We start from the raw sequence: 12,741 nt of genomic DNA, 5'->3' as shown, positions 1-12,741 counted from the left end.
CATCCTCTACACAAGTAAAGGTAGGAGCATATCACAAGGCATATTTCTGGTTTGGAGTTCGGACAGGGGGAAAACTATAGCCAGAGAGCAAAGTGTTAGGTCCCTTTAAGGGCTGCAGCTGGAGAGCTAAGCCAGCTCGGGATTATGATGTCTAATTATGACATCACCATAGTAGAGGTTTGAAACCAGGCAACTCCTTTCTTTCTTGCTCTTTGCAACAGACGTCCTCTGTTGCTCCTAGGCTGTGATCCCTGTGCTTTGGTGTCGTGCCTCCAGTGTCTCCTGTGTCATCGTCCCTCCAGCGTCTCCTGTGTCTTCATGCCTCCAGCGTCTCTTGGGTCTTCGTGCCTCCAGCGTCTCCTGTGTCTTCATGCCTCCAGCGTCTCCTGTGTCTTCATGCCTCTAGCGTCTCTTGGGTCTTCATGCCTCCAGCGTCTCCTGTGTCTTCATGCCTCCAGCGTCTCTTGGGTCTTCATGCCTCCAGCGTCTCCTGTGTCTTCATGCCTCCAGTGTCTCCTGTGTCATCGTCCCTCCAGCGTCTCCTGTGTCTTCATGCCTCCAGCGTCTCTTGGGTCTTCATGCCTCCAACGTCTCCATGTTCCTGTGACCATCACTTCGTCTCTTCACTATCTGCCACAGACCTTCTGCCTGGACTACGCTGTCTCTTCAAGAGATTGGTTCCTATCTTGCTGGGTGAACGCTCTATATCTTCCTTCTCTTTCCTCTCTGCCCACCTGCCCTTGCTGTTCTTTGCTTTTCATTCCCTTTCTCTGTCTTGTTTATGCTTCCCCTTTTCCTTTCCCTTACTTCTCCTTTTAGCAAAACAGTTTTAGTGGTTAATATTATTTCCCTCCCATGTAAAATTCCCTTTTATTACCATTAGAGGGTCCCTGAGGGAGAGATAGAGCTGTGGGTTAATAGGGACAGACAGGGAGAGTTTGTAAAGCTAAAGAAGCCCAGCCAGTTGTACAGTCTGAGCTGATCCTATCAGCACCCTCAGAGCCGACTGAGACAGGTGCAGCATTCAGCTCTGCAAAAACATTCACTTAAAAACCAGTTGGAGTTACTGTGAAATTCCTTTTCTTCTTCCCCTGCTTGTAATACATTCTTCATAACAAGCTCTGTTTATTAGCACTGTGGATCCTAGGTAAGTGAGTTTTTCAGTGATTCTGGTATTTTTTGGATGTGCCTTCTTTATTTGTCTGGATACTGTGAAACCCCAGGTTTAGGGAGTCACAATGTCCTCAGAAAGCCCTCATGAAGGAGCAGGTGGTAGGGTACTTGGGAAACCCAGTTGGTGGGTGGGAGGTTGTCAGGAGAGAGGCACAAGTGCAGGAGCAGGCAAGGCCTCTGCAGTGCTTGCTAGGATCTTCAAGGTCCAAGCAAGTGAGCAAGGGTTTAACCTCCGAGTGTCAGGTGAAGCAGCTTTTGCTTTACTTCTGCTAAGAATGTTTTATTCCAGGGAGGTAAAGGAAGAGATGTGATGTGTGCTCTTCATTCCTGCCATGAATATTTCATTCTGTGTGGCAGGGGCAGAGCCAGAAGCAGCACAGCTCTTGCTCTGTTTTCCCTGTGAACATTTAAGTGAAGGCTAAGCAATCTTGTATTGCTTAGCAGATAATAACGGGGGTTAGCGAGCGGTAGGATAGGGTTAAATTATAAGTTAGGAGGGAAAGGGGAGGGGGAGAAAGTAAAGCTAAGGGGCCAATGAAAAGGAAGTATTTTGAATTGAGGAGCTGGGATTGGTTGGGGTAATAGTTAGTTAGGGCAGAGAGCCCTTTCGCGCCTCAGTTGGGTGCGAGAGGGCTGAGGGAGCAGGCTGGAATAATTTCCCTCCTCCCTCCCTTATGGTAGAATCATTGGATGTTATTCAATGTGTGTTGTCTTTATTGATTGTCACAGTGGCGGGTAACCCCAGCCCAATATGGTTGATTTTGTTATGTGTTGTTAAAAGGCATTGGGGGGGGGGGGGGGGGAGGTATCTCGTGTAGCGTGGGGCTGCTACATGAGGTGGCCAATGAGCAAGAGGGGGGCCGAAGCTCTGAGGCCGGGGTACTTACCCACGCTGGTGCGAGGCGGGGTAAGGAAATGGACTCTATGGGTGTAGCTCTACCACTGGGTCGAGGTGGGGAGCAAGTTGTTAAGAAGGGGATAAAAGGGGGGGGGGTGTATATGTTGAATAGTGTATTAAGTGTTAGGGGCTCGGGTCATGTTATAATAAACTGCGGCCTTTATTTAACCAAAACAAACATTGTGTGGGATTATAAAGGGGGAGGGGAAGCAATTGAAAGCGAGTCTTGCCTCTCCCAGTTTTTCTTGGGGTGGGAGGCTGCAGGAAGGAGCCAAGGATGAGGCAGGAGCTCTCGTGCCACTCTCCAGCCCTTATGAATATTTCATTCAAGGACAAGGTGGGGAGATGAACCAAAGCTGTGGCAGCCGATCATGCTTGCTCCTGCCTTGAACATTTGATTATGGGGGGAGGGGGAGGAGGGAGTCAGAGACACGGAGCAAAAGCTCCCTCCATGAACCTCTGGTTTGGGGCTCTGGCAGTGGCTGCCTGGGACTGAGCTGTGGGTCTCATCTGGGTCTGGATGTTTCCCAGCCTTGACCTAAATAATCAAAGTATGCAAGGTCTGGCTAATCCCATCTGAATTTTAACCTGAGGTGATAAGGAATGCAAAAGTACACATCTAGATTTGCTTTGTTTATTGCCCCCTCAAAAATACCCCTGCCTGCTTTTTGTGAGGGCACGGTGTTAAAGGAAAGCTCTGCATATAGTTTTCCCCCTGTCCGAACTCCAAACCAGAAATATGCCTTGTTATATGCTCCTACCTTTACTTGTGTAGAGGATGGACAGTAATCAAACAGCCTATTTCTGTGGATAAAAGAGCGCTTTACCCCCAGAAATGGCTTTCATTATTGTCCTCCCTGTATATAATGGTGATGTGCATTCAGCCTTGCACATTTTAAAGTCTGAACCTTTCTTTAACAGACGAAGACAAGCCTGCATCAAAAATGACCGAGCGATTGGGAGTCAGGATAGAGGTGGGTATGTTTTTTAGATTAAGGGACAGGCCCTTCAGTAAGGTTAGATCCTCTGGAACTGCTCAGGCTAAGTTTTCAGGAGGCTCCTCAGTGCTGAACTGGCTAAGCTAAATTCCCTGTACGTACCCGGATCAGTCCAGACTCCTGGGTTTTGCCCCCCCCTCTAGCAGTTGGAGGCAGAAGTTTATCAAACAAACCTATGCCTTATCTAGGCTGGTGCCACCTACAGTCTGGCGGTATTCTTCTGTCTCCTAGTAGGTGGAGGAGGTGCAAAACCTACAGTCTGTGCTGAGGCCTAGTTTTTCAGTTCTAGATAGTATTGTTAGCTGGGTAAAGAGAAGGATAAAGTTAGAATAAGGTATAGGAGCGCAGTGGTTTGCCTGCAGGTCCAGTCTCCCGCCTCCCAGGGGGTTGTGAGGTCCGGAGGGGGACCATCCCCCCTGGTTTCCGAGGCCGCTGAGGTGTGGGGTGCTTTGCCCTCCTGCCAGCGTGAATTTGTGACTGGGGGTGATACCGGGGAGCCCGGCTCACTCCCCCCAGTAGGTCCAGGACCCGGAGACTATTGGGCGAGTATATTTAAAAAAAAAAAAAAAGTTAAAATTTTTTTTTGTGTGTTCTGTCGGGGCTTCATTCTCCTTCCCTTCCGGTCGCATTTGGGTGCTTGCGCGCCATTTTCGCCACCTTCCGAGCGATTTTCGGGGCGGTTTTTTGCTGCAGCATGCCGCATCGGGCCGCTTGTAGGGCCTGCGGCACCGCGCGGGCGCAACTGTCCTGGGACAATTTGTGTTCCGATTGCCTCTCCGGAGGCAAGGGGGTCTCTGCGGCCACGGGCAGGGACCTGGTGAGGGTCCAAACAGTGACCGGAGCATTTGGGGACTTACATTCTTCAGGTGCCGACCCGTTCCCGTGGGAACGCCCCAAGGCGCCAGCGGCACGGGGGGAGGACGAGCCTCCACCGCGATTGTCACCACAACGCAGAGTCCCTAAGGGGGACAGACCTGCGAGACCCAGCTGTGCTGCCAATCCAGAGGTCCCTGAGGGGGATCAGACAGATTTGTCTTCAGACTCTTCTTTTTCGTCTGATTTCGTGTTGCTTATGCATAAAGCCTTCAAGACACGCAAAGATTGCCATTTAAATACAGTCTCGAGCGGTATGTGATCCGAACTGTGCGTGCGGCAAACGCAGGTGCGCCCGGCACTAATGCACCTCTTTCTACCGCACCTTACTGTATTGGCCTGTTTGTGATAACCAAGATCAATGCCTGTAGCTCAGATGGAAAGTAGGACATCAGGAAATGCTTACATATCTCCTTTCTTTCTCTTTCCGGTTCCGCTCATCCTGCAAACTTCAGCACCGGTGCAACTATTCCCACCCCTCTTTCCACTGCTCCCTCTGCTCTCCCCTACCCCAAGCCTCTCCCTCTCTATCTTCCCTCCACCCTCTCCCATCAATCTCCCTGCCTTATCTCCTGTTCTCCCCTTCCATCTTTTTCTCCTTTGCTCCTTCCTGTTATTGTATCGACTCCTCCCACCCTCCTTCCAATGCTCTCTCTGCTCTCACTCCTCTCCCCTAGCCCATGCCTCCCTTCTCTATATCTTCCTTCTCCTTCCTCTCTGCCCACCTGCCTTTGCTGTTCTCTACTTTTCCTCCCCTTTCTCTGTCTTGTTTATGCTTCCCCTTTCCCCTTTTCCTTTCCCTTACTTCTCCTTGACATCCCGTGTGTATTTGGTCTGATTGCAGTGCATGCGCTTCGAAGAAAAAAAAACGGTAAGGAGACTTTGCAAACATCGCTTTGTGCCCTATAATACTTTTAAAGGTCCTTGGTCAGCGGATTTGTCCGGCTGAGTTCGGAATTTAGCTGGACAAACCGCAAAGTGTTAAAATTGTGGGCCAATGAATGGCTAACTTACCTGGATAAAACGGGATGACTGGGTGTGGGGCTTATGTTTAGCTGGGTAGCATATAGTTTTCCCCCTGTCCGAACTCCAAACCAGAAATATACCTTGTTATATGCTCCTACCTTTACTTGTGTAGAGGATGGACAGTAATCAAATAGCCTATTTCTGTGGATAAAAGAGCACTTTATCCCCAGAAATGGCTTTCATTATTGTCCTCCCTGTATATAATGGTGATGTGCATTCAGCCTTACACAATTTAAAGTTTGAACCTTTCTTTAACAGACGAAGACAAGCCTGCATCAAAAATGACCGAGCGATTGGGAGTCAGGGTAGAGGTGGGTATTTTTTTTAGATTAAGGGACAGGCCCTTCAGTGAGGTTAGATCCTCTGGAGCTGCTCAGGGTAAGTATTCAGGAGGCTTCTCAGTGCTGAACCGGCTAAGCTAAATTTGGGAATATTTCCAGCCGCCAAGCTGTGATTGAAAATTTATCCAGTAAACGGAATCAACTCTTGTGGTCACTTAGCAGCTCTTCTGAAAACTTACCCCTTACTTTGAATACAGAAATGGGCACAATTAACTTTGTGATAACCAATATCAATGCCTGTACCTCAGATGGAAAGTAGGACATCAGGAAATGCTCACATATCTCCTTTCTTTCTCTTTCCGGTTCCGCTCGTCCTGCAAACTTCAGCACCGGTGCAGCTACTCCCATCCCTCTTTCCACTGCTCCCTCTGCTCTCTCTCCTCTCTTCTACCCCATGCCTCCCCCTCTGCATCTCCCCTCCTCCCTCTCCCATCAATCTCCCTGGCCTTATCTCCTGTTCCCCCCTTCCATCTTTTTCTCCTTTGCTCCTTCCTGTTATTGTATCAACTCCTCCCACCCTCCTTCCAATGCTCTCCCTGCTCTCCCTCCTCTCCTTCCTCTCCCCTAGCCCATGCCTCCCTTCTCTATATCTCCCTCCTCCTTCCTCTCTGCCCACCTGCCTTTGCTGTTCTCTACTTTTCCTCCCCTTTCTCTGTCTTGTTTATGCTTCCCCTTTCCCCTTTTCCTTTCCCTTACTTCTCCTTGACATCCCGTGTGTGTTTGGTCTGATTGCAGTGCATGCGCTTCGAAGAAAAAAAACCGGTAAGGAGACTTTGAAAACATCGCTTCGTGCCCTGTAATACTTTTAAAGGTGCTTGGTCAGCGGATTTGTCCGGCTGAGTTTGGAATTTAGCTGGACAAACCGCAAAGTGTTAAAATTGTGGGTCAATGAATGGCTAACTTACCTGGATAAAAAGAGATGACCGGGTGTGGGGCTTATGTTTAGCTGGGTAGCAGCCCTGAAGTGAGATAGATAAACTTACTCCACTGTCTTTGGGTCTATACAGCGGGAACCCGTACCTGGGTAAGTCCAGCTAACTTCCTGCTCTCAGCACCGCTGAATGGACCTATTAGTTTATAAATATAAATGAAGAAACATTTTGTTGGTATTCAGGGATTTCACAGTGCTAATCAGTGATTTCTCAGAGACGAGGAGTCCCTCAGATCACAGGGAACTGTCTGCCCTCTATAGTTACTCCAGTGAGCCATAGCAAATGGTTTAGTCCACTCACTACCCTAAACTAGGTCCTCCTCTGGGAGGTGCTTAGACCTTAGAAAAGAGACCCAGAAAAGACAAAACAATAAATATAACAACTGAGGAATCACTATATAGCAGTCAAATGTTTATTTATTAGCACAATCTGTGGTCAGAAGACCTCCTCACTGATTCAGATGCTTGTTGGTTACTCCAGCTCTACCTGACACAAAAACCTGAAAGAAGTGTGAGACTTGGTGCAGGACCCTGCTGATACTCAGTAATAACCTGTCACTAATCATTCACAGAAACAGTGCTAATAAATGAATGTTATAATATATAAGAAAAGGATTTACAGTTAACTCAAAAGGCTTGGAAAACTGCAAACAGCAAAGAGGAAAAAAGGAAAGGAGCAGTAACTGCTGGTACTTAACAGTTTGTCTGCAGAGTGAAATGCTGCTTCCTTCCTAGTCAGATATGAGGGTGCTGTGTAACCTTTTCCTGTCACCCCACAGCTGTACTTCCCAGCTGAAACAGGTCTCTCTCTCTCTTTCTGCTAATTCCAACTCTCATTCTCTCAGCCCGTACTATCCCTCTAACAGATCCTCAGCAGCAGTGCAATGTCTGCTGAAACGAGCATCTCTCTCTCAGTGTTACAGTCTCTCTCTCTCAGAACTTAGCAGCAGGGTGAAGACATCGGTCCTGGGATTCATCCCCTCAGCTCCAGCTCCTGGTGCCAGTGGAACTCTGCGCTCTTATACTGCTGCCCGGCTGAAGATCATCTGAATAAAAAAACCTTCTCTCAATATACCAGGCAAATAACAAGTAAAACTCCTGCTCATCACCAACAATAATTTTCCAAGTGCGTGGCTCGACTTTTGTGCTGTACCAGAGAGACATTTGAAATTCTGCTGACTCTGCCCCTCCAGCTCTGCCTCAGCCCGATCCCTGAAACACCTCTGCTCGCTGGCTATAAAAGACTAAGGGTTAGAGCAGTGGGAAGCCAGGGTTTAAATACCACTGTCACCACTCCTTGTGGCCTCAGGGTCAGATTGTGAGCCCACTATGAATAGAGAAATAACTACAGTACCTGAATGTCATCCACTTTGAAGTGCTGAAAGTTGGAATATAAATAAAATTAAATTAAAAAAAAAAAACTCAGGCTCCTGATTGATTTACCCCATGTAACCTCTACAGTACCGGGGGGCAGGGTTAGGTCGGCCATAATAAATGTAGATAGTTGGGTGGCTGATGAACGGAAGGACTGCCTGGTAACCTGCCTGCCTGGTGCGACGGTGGCACACCTCACACGTCACCCGGTGCTGCCTTGGATCAGAAAAGTCTCACGGTTGGAGAACATCATCTTGGTGTAGCAGGAAGTGATGATCCTGTAGCAAGGACCTTCTCTCCAGGTGATGCATTGTCCTCTTGCACTGAGTACAAGACTCCTAGGGCTACTGCCCAGGAGGGAAGGGTTAGGTCGGCCATCATAAATGTAGCTAGCTGGGTGGCTGGTGGACATGAGGACTGCCTGGTAACTTGCCTGCCTGGTGCGAAGGCGGCACACCTCACGCATCACCCAGATAGGATTATAGACAGTGCTAGGAAGGAGCTGGCTGCCGAGGTACATATGGGCACCAACGACATAGGAAAATGTGGGAGAGAAGCTCTGGAAGCCAAATTTAGGATTTCAGGTAGAAAGCTGAAATCTGGAGCCTCCAGGGTGGCATTCTCTGAAATATTGCCCATTCCAGGTGCAGGTCCTCAGAGGCAGGCAAAGCTCTCGGGTTTCAATTCATGGATGAGACGATGATGCAGGGAGCAGGGATTCAGTTTTGTAAGAAACTGGGAAACCAGAATGAAATCAGGCTGCTGGCACTAACTTTTAAAAAGGAGATAGAGCAGCTTTTAAATGGTTCGGAGGAATGTATCTTTGAAGGATACTAATGAAATAGGAGAGCTATGGCATCCCAACAGAGAGGTTCCAATAAATGCAAACGTAGTCCATGTGCCTGTAAGTAAAGAATCCAAATTATCCCTATCATCTGAAAGCAGGTTGTTAATACAAATAAAAAACACACTTTGAAATGTCTGTATGCCATTGCCAGAAATCTAAGAAGTAAGATGGGAGAGTCAGAGTGTATAGCGGTGAATGATGAGATAGACATAATTGGCATCACAGAGACTTGGTAGAAGGAGGATAACTAACGGGACAGTGCTATATCAGGATACAAATTATATCGCAATGATAGGATCAACTTGGAGGGTGTGGCACTTTATATCCAGGAGGCTATAGAGTCCAACAGTATAAAGATCATACAAGAGACTAAATACTCATTAGAATCTATATGGGTTGAAATCGCATGTGTGTTGGGTATGAGTACGGTGATAGGAGTATACTACTGTCCACCTGGCCAAAATGGTCAGATGATGAAATGCTAAGAGAAATCAGGGAAGCTAATAAATTTGGCAGTGCAGTAATAGGAGATTTCAATTACCCCAATATTGACTGGGTAAATGTAACATCAGGACTTGCTAGAGACAAAGTTCCTGGATGGAATAAACTACTGCTTCATGGAGCAATTGGTTCAGGAACCAACGATAGAGGGAGCAATTTTAGATTTAATTCTTGGTAGAACACAAGATTTGGTGAGAGAGGTAATAGTGGTAGTGGTGGGGCCACTTGGCAATGGTGATCATAACGTGATAAAATTTGAACTAATGACTGGAAGGGGTCAGTATGTAAATCTACAGCTCTAACACTAAATTTTCAAAAGGGAAACTTTGATAAAATGAGCGAAATAGAAAAAAACTGAAAGGTGCAGCTGCAGAGGTTAAAAGTGTATAACAGGTGTAGACATTGTTTAAAAATAGAATCTTATGGTGGCCCCAATTTCTCTGCTTGAAATTCAGGCATCTATCAAGTTGTTACCGGAGGGTAAATGTCCTGGCCCTGATGGGTTCCCTACTGGTGGTGGGGGGCATTCCCTGGGCACTATGGCTGATGCTACGATCACTCTCATTCATAAAAAAAAGTCACCCCTAGTATGCCTCACTGGCGCTCACAAATACAGGCTATTGCTGATCTGGAACAGCTACGATACAGTCTTAAGGGTAAGCATGCTAAATTTACCAGTACTTGGGGGCCATATCTTGATTATTTGAATGATACTTAAGCTAATTTGTGGTGCCACTTAGGGTTATTTTTTTATTTCCACTTCTATTGTCCCTCAATCGTTTGCTCCCCTATGCCATGTACCTCACTGCAATATGAGTTATTGCTTCTATGTACTTTTCTCTGTTTGTTTGGAAAAATATAAATAGTTATAACAATACAATCTTAGATGCGCAGTCCAGATGTCTTCCATGCATTAAAAAAGGTGGAAGGAAGGCAAAACGATTACCAGCAAGGTTAAAAGGTGAGCTGAAAGAGGCTATTTTAGCCAAAAAAAATCCTTCAAAAATTGGAAGAAGGATCCATCTGAAGAAAATAGGAAAAAGCATAAGCATTGTCAAGTTAAGTGTAAAACACTGATAAGGCAGGCTAAGAGAGAATTTGAAATGATGTTGGCCGTAGAGGCAAAAAGTCATAATAAAAAGTTTTTAAAATACATCCGAAGCAAGAAACCTATAAGGGAGTCGGTTGGATGACTGAGGGGTTAAAGGGGCTCTTAGGGAAGTTTAGGCCATTGCAGAAAGACTAAATGAATTCTTTGCTTCTGTGTTTACCAATGATGATGCTGGGGAGATACCAGTTCCAGAGATGGTTTTCAAGGGTGATGAGTCAGATGAACTGAACCAAATCACGGTGAACCTAGAAGATGAAATAGGCCTGATTGACAAACTGAAGAGTAGTAAATCACCTGGACTGGATGGTATACACCCCAGGGTTCTGAAGGAACTAAAAAATGAAATTTCAAATCTATTAGGTAAATTTTGTAACCTATCATTAAAATCATCCATTGTACCTGAAGACTGGAGGGTGGCTAATGTAACCCCAATATTTAAAAAGGGTTCCAGGGGTGATCCAGGAAACTATAGACCAGTGAGCCTGACTTCAGTGCCAGGAAAAATAGTGGAAAGTGTTCTAAAGATCAAAATCACAGAACATATAGAAAGACATGGTTTAATGGAACAAAGTCAGCATGGCTTTACCTAAGGGAAGTCTTGCCTCACAAATCATATTTTTGAAGGGGTTAATAAACATGTGGATAAAGGTGAACCAGTAGATGTAGTGTATTTGGATTTTCAGAAGGCATTTGACGAAGTCCCTCATGAAAGGCTTCTAAGAAAACTAAAAAGTTATGAGACAGGAGGCGATGTCCTTTTGTGGATTACAAACTGGTTAAAAGACAGAAAACAAAGCGTAGGATTAAATGGCTAATTTTTTCAGTGGAAAAGGGTAAACAACTGGACAGCCCGGGACGGGTTCCCATCAGTCCTGTCCTGGTTTCAGCGAATGGCCTCGTTTCTCCAACTTGAACGTTTAGACTTTGTACTGGGCAAGCGGAAGTCGGATAAACTGTACTGGGCCTGCTGGCAGGCTTGTGTTCTTCTGATGCCGACAGCTGTTCAAGAAGGGCTGCGGGCAAGTGGCTATGAGCTTGAATGGTGCAACCCAGGGTCTCAGTAGAGTGAGGGGGCTTAGGGGGTGGAGGGGGGAAGGGGAGGGAAGGGTAGTATGTGGTGGTGTGAATGGCGTGTGGTGTGCATGAGGCAAAGTGAGGTGCAAATGTTAGTAGTATGAGGGGAACTGGTATGGGGAGAAAACAGAAAAAACAGATAGGCTGTAGTTATGAGGGAGGTCTCTGTTGTTGTTAGTTTGTTTAAACAACTTCTCTTCATTTCTCACTTAGACCGCCAGCCTTCCATCTCTCTCTGTCACCCCCTCTCCAGCCCCTTCATTTCCCCCCTTTGATTTCACTTCTCTCTCAAGCTCTTATTCCTCCTATCTTCACCCTCTCTGCTCATCCTCTCCCAGCCCTCTGACCTCTCTCACCGGCCCCAGTTCCTTCCCTGTCATTCACCTCTCCCGGCATGGGCTGTTAAGGTATGGAGAGAACTCCAGGTGGCAGCCCTGCAAATGTCAGGAAGCGGCACCGATCGTAGGTGTGCTACTGAAGTCACCATGACCCTCTCAGAGTGTGGTTTGACACGGTCTTGAAGTGGAATGCCTGCTTGCTGATAGCAAAAGGATATGCAGTCCGCTAACCCCCAGGATTATTAGAAACTAATATTTCACCAATTATAGAATATTTAACTCTTAATATCAACCCCGACAGGCCTTCAATTCTTTTAGGAGATTTTAATCTACACATGAATGCATCTCCTCTTTCTTCTTCATGTTGTATATTAGTCGAAGCCCTGCAAGCCTTAGGTTTAGAATTGTTAACTCCATGGGCAACTCATATTCATGGACATGCTCTGGATCGAATCTTTGTTAATCCAACACTAATTAAACATGAAAAAACACACATCTGGCCTGTCCCCTGGTTAGATCATTACTTAATTTGTTCTAAAGTTTCCTATATCAGGCCCACTCTAACTGAAGAAAAAAAGTAGAGATGCTTGGGATTTAGATGGGTACTCAGTTAATTCTGACTGAAGTATTTTGGAATTATAGGGTTTCCTATATTCAAAAGTACTGTGGGAAACAGGAAACAGGAATGCTGGGTTTGGTCACTGTTGGAAACAGGATGCTGGGCTTGATTGACTCTTGGTCTGATCTAGTATGACAATTTCTTATGTTCCTAGTGATGACATGGACCCATGGGACAGTGATTCCTAAAGGTACAAACCAGTTTCTACTACTAATTATCATTCCCATAGTGCTACTAGAAGTACATAGCACTCTACCAAAACATATAAGAGACAGTCCCTACTCAGTAGAGCTTACAATATAATCAAGACAAACATACAGGGCAAAAGAGACATTAGGCATTTCATTTCATCTTTTAAGGAAATAGGTTCCTGTTAGTACCCCAGATCAGTCCAGACGAGAGGGTTTATGCATCCCTACCAGCAGATGGAGGCAGAGAACAAAACTTTGAGGCACTGCTACATAAATGGGAGTGCCACCTGCAGTCCTTCAGTATTGACCTGTATTTCTCTGTCTCCAGCAGATGGTAGAGGTGCAAACCTGCAGTCTGGAATTGTTTGAAAAAAAAAAAAAAAGATAAGAAGAGAGTTTGGCTCCCCGAGGTGTTAGGTTCCTTCTTGGGCTATCCCTCGGCTGGA

The 12,741-nt window shown here is 46.2% G+C and overlaps 3 long non-coding RNA genes across 4 annotated transcripts; all 3 read left to right on the top strand.

Annotated features, from left to right (window-relative positions):
* The first annotated feature begins 534 nt into the window (after window positions 1–534).
* Window positions 535–4,534, top strand: LOC115085307. 2 transcript variants are annotated; one of them, XR_003854794.1, is made up of 3 exons: window positions 535–693; window positions 2,993–3,045; window positions 4,398–4,534. It is a non-coding gene; the product is annotated as an uncharacterized LOC115085307 (long non-coding RNA). The 2 variants fall into 2 exon arrangements; XR_003854793.1 differs by lacking the exon at window positions 535–693 and adding an exon at window positions 739–1,147.
* A 113-nt stretch (window positions 4,535–4,647) lies between these two features.
* LOC115085308 lies at window positions 4,648–5,740 on the top strand. Its single transcript, XR_003854795.1, has 3 exons — window positions 4,648–4,813; window positions 5,227–5,279; window positions 5,637–5,740. It is a non-coding gene; the product is annotated as an uncharacterized LOC115085308 (long non-coding RNA).
* A 152-nt stretch (window positions 5,741–5,892) lies between these two features.
* LOC115086229 lies at window positions 5,893–7,308 on the top strand. Its single transcript, XR_003855175.1, has 2 exons — window positions 5,893–6,071; window positions 7,178–7,308. It is a non-coding gene; the product is annotated as an uncharacterized LOC115086229 (long non-coding RNA).
* The last annotated feature ends 5,433 nt before the right edge of the window (window positions 7,309–12,741 follow it).

Source organism: Rhinatrema bivittatum, chromosome 2 (assembly GCF_901001135.1).
Source record: "Rhinatrema bivittatum chromosome 2, aRhiBiv1.1, whole genome shotgun sequence".
Taxonomy (NCBI): Eukaryota; Metazoa; Chordata; class Amphibia; order Gymnophiona; family Rhinatrematidae; genus Rhinatrema; species Rhinatrema bivittatum.
Note: the sequence above shows the minus strand (reverse complement) of the source record. Positions and strands in the feature narration are given on the sequence as shown.